We start from the raw sequence: 7,573 nt of genomic DNA, 5'->3' as shown, positions 1-7,573 counted from the left end.
TAAGGGTAAGGACCCAACATCCTTATCATACACTAGGCATGCTAAGTAACCTTTTGTACTCTAGCCCAATAGGTTGCCGTAAGCGGGGAAATCATTAATTGTCCACAACAGTGCAGCATGCATCCGAAATGTTGTCTCGATTTCCAGATCGAATGTCTCCACTCCTTTTTCCCATAGCTCTTTCAACTCATCAATTAATGGACGTAGGTAAACATCAATATCATTATAAGGTGCCTTCGATTCGGGAATAATTAGAGACATATAAATAAAGGGTTCTTTCATATATCGCCATGGTGGCATATTGTATGCTATCATCATAACTGGCCACATGCTATACAGGTTGTTCATGTTACTGAAAGGATTAAACCCATCTGAAGTAAGGCCAAGTCTGATGTTGCGAGGATCACTAGAAAACCACGAATGCATTTTATCAAACTTAACCCAAGCTTCCAAGTCCGCTGGATGGCTAAGGGTGTTTTTCTCTTGAAGACGTTTCTCTTTATGTCATCTCATATATGCAGTAGTATTTCTGAATATGTACAATCGTTGTAGTCGTGGTGTTAATGGAAAATATTGCAAAACTTTTTTGGATGATATTTATACCCTTCTTCTGATTAGTTTTATACCTCGGTTCACCACATTCTGGGAACTCATCACATTTTCAAGTTCATCACAAAAGAGTGCATAATCATACCTACACGCATGTATTGGAGTGTAACCGAGACTCAATTCACGCATGTATATCTTTGCCTTATAAAAGGACTTTAGAAGTGTTTCATCGTTAGGCAGTGCCCCTTTAATAAGGTTTAAATGCATGTTAAATGCGCTCTGAGATAACTCATGAATCGTTCTAGCATGAAGCAACTTTATTAGAAACTCCAATTTTGATAACTCTGTACAGTTTGGATATAGGGGCACCCGTGCATCCCTCATGAGATTAGAAAATGGTTTACCGAATCGATTTAACATACTAGGATCGCAAGGTATGGTACCTAATGAAGTATATTCATCACCAGTACGTGACACACTGGCATTGTCCGTGTCCACTGCAACCCCCCTTTTCAAGTCACCTAACATTTCAAGTAACCCTTGCGAATGTGTATCACCACCTAACGTAGTTGCCCCCTTAGCTTCATCTTCATCATCATCGCTCTGAACTGCATAATCTTCACCGTGGAACACCCATGTTGTGTAGCTTTTCTCCATTCCAAAGTCTAATAAATGTTTATGAACCACATCAATGTGTTGGAATGTTATGTTTTGACATTTCTTGCAAAGATATCTTATTCTACTAACTTTGTCTTCACGAGGACATGCGAACTCTATGAAATCATGTACCCCTTTCACATATTCATCCAAAAACCAACCCTGACCCTCTATCCAACTCTTATCTATGTTCATTAATTATCCTATAACATGTTTAAGTAAATGGTGTTGATTACGTTCTTAAAATGTTTATGACGCATGCATTGTGAATCCTAAAATCAACCACCTTCCGTCTAAAGGGTACGAATCCTATCCCATTTAAGACTATTGCATTTGCATTGCAGTCAATTGCTCAAATTCCTTCTTCATAGTCATTCTAAGTTTCAGCAGCATATTCTCGTGGCTCTCTAAGTACATGAGATAGGGGAAGTGAACATGTTGTTAGTTTTCCATCACTAACAAATTGTCACGACACCTTACTATGCACCTAGAGAACACAAGTAGAGACGCGCTCGAAATTTATAATGACAATGAACAAAGCATTAATGATGACAACAATGTAAATGCAACTTCCTAAATTGTTCACACTGGACAAGTCAAGAATGGTTGAAATACAAACATCACTGATCATAAATGAAACAAATAATAAACATGTTCAATTGATTATTAGTCTACATGGTATGAGTAATAATCAATCGAATTTTAAACATTGATTTGTCTTACATGTATGATGAGGCATGAATGTATAGTAACCATTCTTGAACGGGTCTAAGCTTCAGTGAACAAATGAAATGGAATTCTCAATTTGTTAAATTAACCGGCATGTAACATCCTAGTCAACTAAGCAACATGCATTTCATGTTTTTTGTATCAAGCATGCAAATGCTTCCAGCAAGCAACATCCTAGTCATCTATCCAGCATGCACTTCACAATTTCTGTATCAAGCATGCAGATGCTTTCAACTCAATTACATGTAATTTAGGTATGGAGTTAGATGCTTACATTTTCCAATAGAATCCAGCACTTCTAACACCCATGTTAGAAAATGATTTTGTTATATATAATACTATCGTAAATGGTGCACATATATGTATACTAACCGCTATCCCTTAAAATTCGGATTTAATCTAATGAAATGAGAAAAAAATGCTATATTAAACTCATTTTAACTAATTCAAATGTTGGTGTGAATGAAACTTATATTACTATTCATAACTTCAAATTCTGACTATGTGTCTGTGTGTCTATATATATATATATATATATGCATATATTATCAAAACCCACAACAAACTTAGCCAACGAGAAAAAGGAAAATGAGAAATAAAAAATAGTCAACCTCGCAGAACATACAAATTTGCAAGTTTCAACAATTCGCTAAATTCTCATAATCTAATCAAGTTATTGATTCCACTATTCAACAGCAATTATAAGCATAAAACTCTTATCCCTTAATCTCACTCTCCTTATGTACCACAATACACTACACTTCAACAGAAAACATGTAAAGACCCGAAAATTTAAAAGGATTAAAATAATTTGAAATAAATAAATAAATAAAATAACAGATAAATAAATAAAAGGAATGGCGTGGGAAAAAGAAGAAGAAAAAATTTAAAACAAAAATTAATTAAAATTAAAGAAATTAAATTAAATTAAGATAAATTGAATAATTAAATAATTAGTTATTAAATTAAACATTTTTACATTGGTTTTGAAAAAAAAAAAAACTAATTGAAATAAGAGAATATATATATATATAAAAAATAAAAGAAGATAAGAAGAAGAAAGAAGAAGCAGAGTTGCGGCCCCCCCTCTCTCTCTTAGATTTTATCTGCGCAGCGCCAGCCACTCCGTCTCCGTCTCTCTCCTTCTCTCAATTTTTTGGCGAATTTGCAGCTGATCGGGAAACGGAAGGTGCCGTTGGATTCCTAGTTCTGCTGCTGACATTTCTATTAGAGCAGATTGGTCGTGGGAACGATTTAGGTATTGCTCCTGAGGAAAGGTAATTTTTCTCCATTTTCTCAATTTTTCTTTAAATCTACTGTTAAATTGGAGAACGGGTACCACCACGTGGTCTTAGTTGTCATCGTCGTCATTTTGACGTAGGTAATTTTTCAATTGAGATTTTCGAGGCCCTACTTCAAAGTCAAAGTGAGATTTGAGAAATTTGGCAAATTAGTTAAATTTGCGGGTATAACTGTAAATTAAAAATTATGACCCTAGAAAATATTTAAATAGTATGTTATTGAGGAATAATTTAAATAAAATTAGGGTTTTTGATTTAGGGCTCGGGTAAGGGCTGCGGGTGTAATTTTGGGCCCCGTAGGCATAATTTAGAAAATTAAGTGGGAGTATTAAATATTAGTTTAAATATTAATTTGAGGTGTGTGGAGTCTAGGAAAGGCTAGATGGGTAGTATTTTGGGGAAATGAATTAATTAATTTGGGAAATTTGGTAATTTGACTATATTTAAGGGTATATTTATTTATTTAGAATTTATGGGCCTAGAAAATATTAAAATAATATTTTATTCGGGATTAATTATATGGAACTAGAATTTTTGATTCAGGATCCGGGTGAGCACCGCAGGTATTTTTTTGGAGTCCCTCTCGGTGTAGTTCGAGAATTCAGGTAAGGGAAAAAATATATATTAAATCAGAATTTTTATGAATTTAATGAAAAAATAAGTTGTGTTATATGTACGTGTATATGTTTCGATATGGGTAAAATGCCAACTATTTAAATTATATTTTTTTCGAGTTTAGGGTTGTTTATTAGGTTTGTGTATGCGAAAATGAACTGATGAAAGTGGAAAAATATTTTCAGAATATTTATGTAAGACATGAAAGGTATTTTTAGTATATAACATTAAATGTTGGTTGGCTTATTTTACAGGCAGTGTATGAATTTTATTACTAAATTGTATGACATGAATAAATAAAATGCTGTGTGCAAATATATGTTAAATGTATGAGATGCAGGTTAAGTAAGTAAAATAATGAGAATAAAATATGATATGGACAATGTTGCCTGTGTATGTTAAATGCAACCATGTAAAGGTACAACAGCTGAAAGCCGGGTTAGCAAATTCTAGCGCATTTCTATATGGACTAACTGATGACAGCTAAAAGAAGTTGTGTTAGCAGATTCTAGCGCATTTTTATGTGGACTAACAAATGACGGCTAAAGAGCGGCTGTAGTACAAAGGAATGAAATAAAAATGTTATAAAAGGAAATGACAAGGAATGACAATGCAATGAAATGAAATGTGAAATGTGAATGATACAAATGGGAAAGAGTCACTTAAAGTGAAACACAAGGAAATGTTAAGTTATGAATATAAAAGAATGTAAATGATTGAATAATGATTGAAAGAATGATGTATTATGATATTAGAAGTATTTATGTATATAAAACATGTTATGTTTGGACGGGGCGCACTCTTCGCCTAAGGGCTTGCTGAGTAAGGCGAGTGCACTAGTAGCTACAGATGTGGTAGTAGCCGCATAACATACTACAGCAGAGGGAACCTACTTGTATGGGCGGGTAGATTTCCTTATCCTTAGGGCCTTTGCTGGTAAACTTTTGTATGAATTGTGTGAGTACGAGATCAATTTATCACTTGAAGGCTTACTGAGTAAGGTGAGTGTCCTGGTATGCTTTAGTTGTGACCTTTGGGTTTTCAAATGTATCAGAGTAGAGGGGTGCTACTTGTATGAGCGGGTAATCACCCCTATCCTTGGGTAATCTCGTGGGTTAAACATTTGCATGTGTTTGATTAGGATCAGAGAATGATTTTGGAAATTATGTTAAGGATTTTCGAATGTTAAATATTATGTTATATATAAACTCATGTTGGTCACACACAGTTTTAATATATGGTTTCTTCCCTTACTGAGATGTGTCTCACCCGAATATGATTATTTCTTTTTCAGGACATCCTCGAGGTCGAGTTTAGGGAGCTCGAGGGTATTTAGCATTTTGAGGGACTTAAAGAGAAAGGGTATATTTTCATAATACTTTGGGAAATGTAAATATTTATGTTTTAAGTTTTTATGTTTTGATGGTTGTGAAAATACTGAAATGCTTTTGGAGATGTATGCATTCATGGAAATGCAGGTGATGAATGAATAATATGGATTATAGTTAGAATTAGTAAAGTCTGGTATATTTTTATATGGAGATTATGATTATGTTTTCTGCTGCGTATTTATGGTTTAATTATGGATTATCAGGGATTTTATCAGGTATAACGCACCGGACCCGGGTTTAAGGGTTCGGGGCGTTACAGATGGTATCAGAGCAAAGGGGTATTTACCCCGATCCTCGAGAACTCTCGCTTATGAATGATTGTGGCGAATTAAGACTCTCCGCTCGGGGGCTTGCTGAATTGAGAGATGGCGATATGTAACGTCTCAATCTCAGTGAGTGCTCTGATAGGTACCCGTTGTTGCCACAGGCACAAGGCCCCTAAGGGAAAGTGACAATGCCTGAAAGGCGGACATTACAGATGGTATATGTATGTTGACTTTTTATAGTGATAGTTAGCAAATGAATTTAAGTAAGATGAAGGGATGATTATTTAGTAAAATTTCGAGGACGAAATTCCTTAAGGAGGGGAGAATGTAAAGACCCGGAAATTTAAAAAGATTAAAATAATTTGAAAAAAAAAATAAATAAATAAAATAACAGATAAATAAATAAAAGGAATGGCGAGGGAAAAAGAAAAAAATTTTTTTTTTAAATTAATTAAAATTAAAGAAATTAAATTAAATTAAGATAAATTAAATAATTAAATAATTAGTTATTAAATTAAAAATTTTTACATTGGTTTTGGAAAAAAAAATAAAACTAATTGAAATAAGAGAATAAGATAAGTATAAGATAAATTTATATATATATAATATATATATATATAAAGTAAAAGAAGATAAGAAGAAGAAATAAGAAGCAGAGCTGCAGCCCCCCCTCCCTCTAAGATTTTATCTGCGTAGTGCCAGCCACTTCGTCTCCGTCTCTCTCCTTCTCTCAATTTCTCGGCGAATTTGCAGCGGATCGGGAAACGGAAGGTGCCATTCGATTCCTAGTTCCGTTGCCGACATTTCTATTGGAGCAGATTGGTCGTGGGAACGACTTAGGCACTGCTCCTAGGGAAAGGTAATTTTTCCTTATTTTCTCAAATTTGCTTTAAATCTACTGTTAAATCGGCGAACAGGTATCACCACGTGGTCCTAGTTGTCGTCGTCGTCATTTTGACGTCGGTAATTTTTCAATTGGGATTTTTTAGGCCCTACTTCAAAGGGAGAGTGAGATTTGGGAAATTTGGTAAATTAGTTAAATTTGTGGGTATAACTGTAAATTGAAAATTATGATCCTAGAAAATATTTAAATAGTATGTTATTTAGGAATAATTTAAATGGAATTAGGGTTTTTGATTCAGGGTTCGGGTAAGCGCCGCGGTTGTAATTTTGGGCCCCGCAGGCATAATTTAGAAAATTAAGTGGGAGTGTTAAATATTAGTTTAAATATTAATTTGAGGTGTGTGGAGTTTAGGAAAGGCTAGATGGGTAGTATTTTGGGGAAATGAATTAATTAATTTGGGAAATTTAGTAATTTGACTATATTTAAGGTATATTTATTTATTTAGAAATTATGGGCCTAGAAAATATCAAAATAATATTTTATTCGGGATTAATTATATGGAACTAGAATTTTTGATTCAGGATCCGGGGGAGCACCGCAGGTATTTTTTCGGAGTCCCTGTCGGTGTAGTTCGAGAATTCAGGTAAGGGGAAAAATATATATTAAATCATAATTTTTATGAATTTAATGGAAAAATAAATTGTGTTATATGTACGCGTATATGTTTCGATATGGGTAAAATGCCAACTATTTAAATTATATTTTTTTCGAGTTTAGGGTTGTTTATTAGATATGTGTATGCGAAAATGAATTGATGAAAGTAAAAAAATATTTTTAGAATATTTATGTAAGACATGAAAGGTATTTTTAGTATATAAACATTAAATGTTGGTTGACTTATTTTACAGGCAGTGTATGAATTTTATTACTAAATTGTGTGGCATAAGTAAATAGAATGTTGTATGCAAATATATGTTAAATATATGAGATGCAAGCTAAGTAAGTAAAACAATGAGAATAAAATATGATATGGACAATGTTGCCTGTGTATGTTAAATGCAACCATGTAAAGGTACAACAGCTGATAAACGGGTTAGCAGATTCTAGCGCATTTCTATATGGACTAACTGATGACAGCTAAAAGGAGCCATGTTAGCAGATTCTAGTGCATTTCTATGTGGACTAACAAATGACAGTTAAAGAGCGGCTGTAGTACAAAGG

Source organism: Malania oleifera, chromosome 5 (assembly GCF_029873635.1).
Source record: "Malania oleifera isolate guangnan ecotype guangnan chromosome 5, ASM2987363v1, whole genome shotgun sequence".
NCBI lineage: Eukaryota > Viridiplantae > Streptophyta > Magnoliopsida > Santalales > Ximeniaceae > Malania > Malania oleifera.
The sequence above is the reverse complement of the archived record's forward strand: the minus strand, read 5'-3'. Positions refer to the sequence as shown.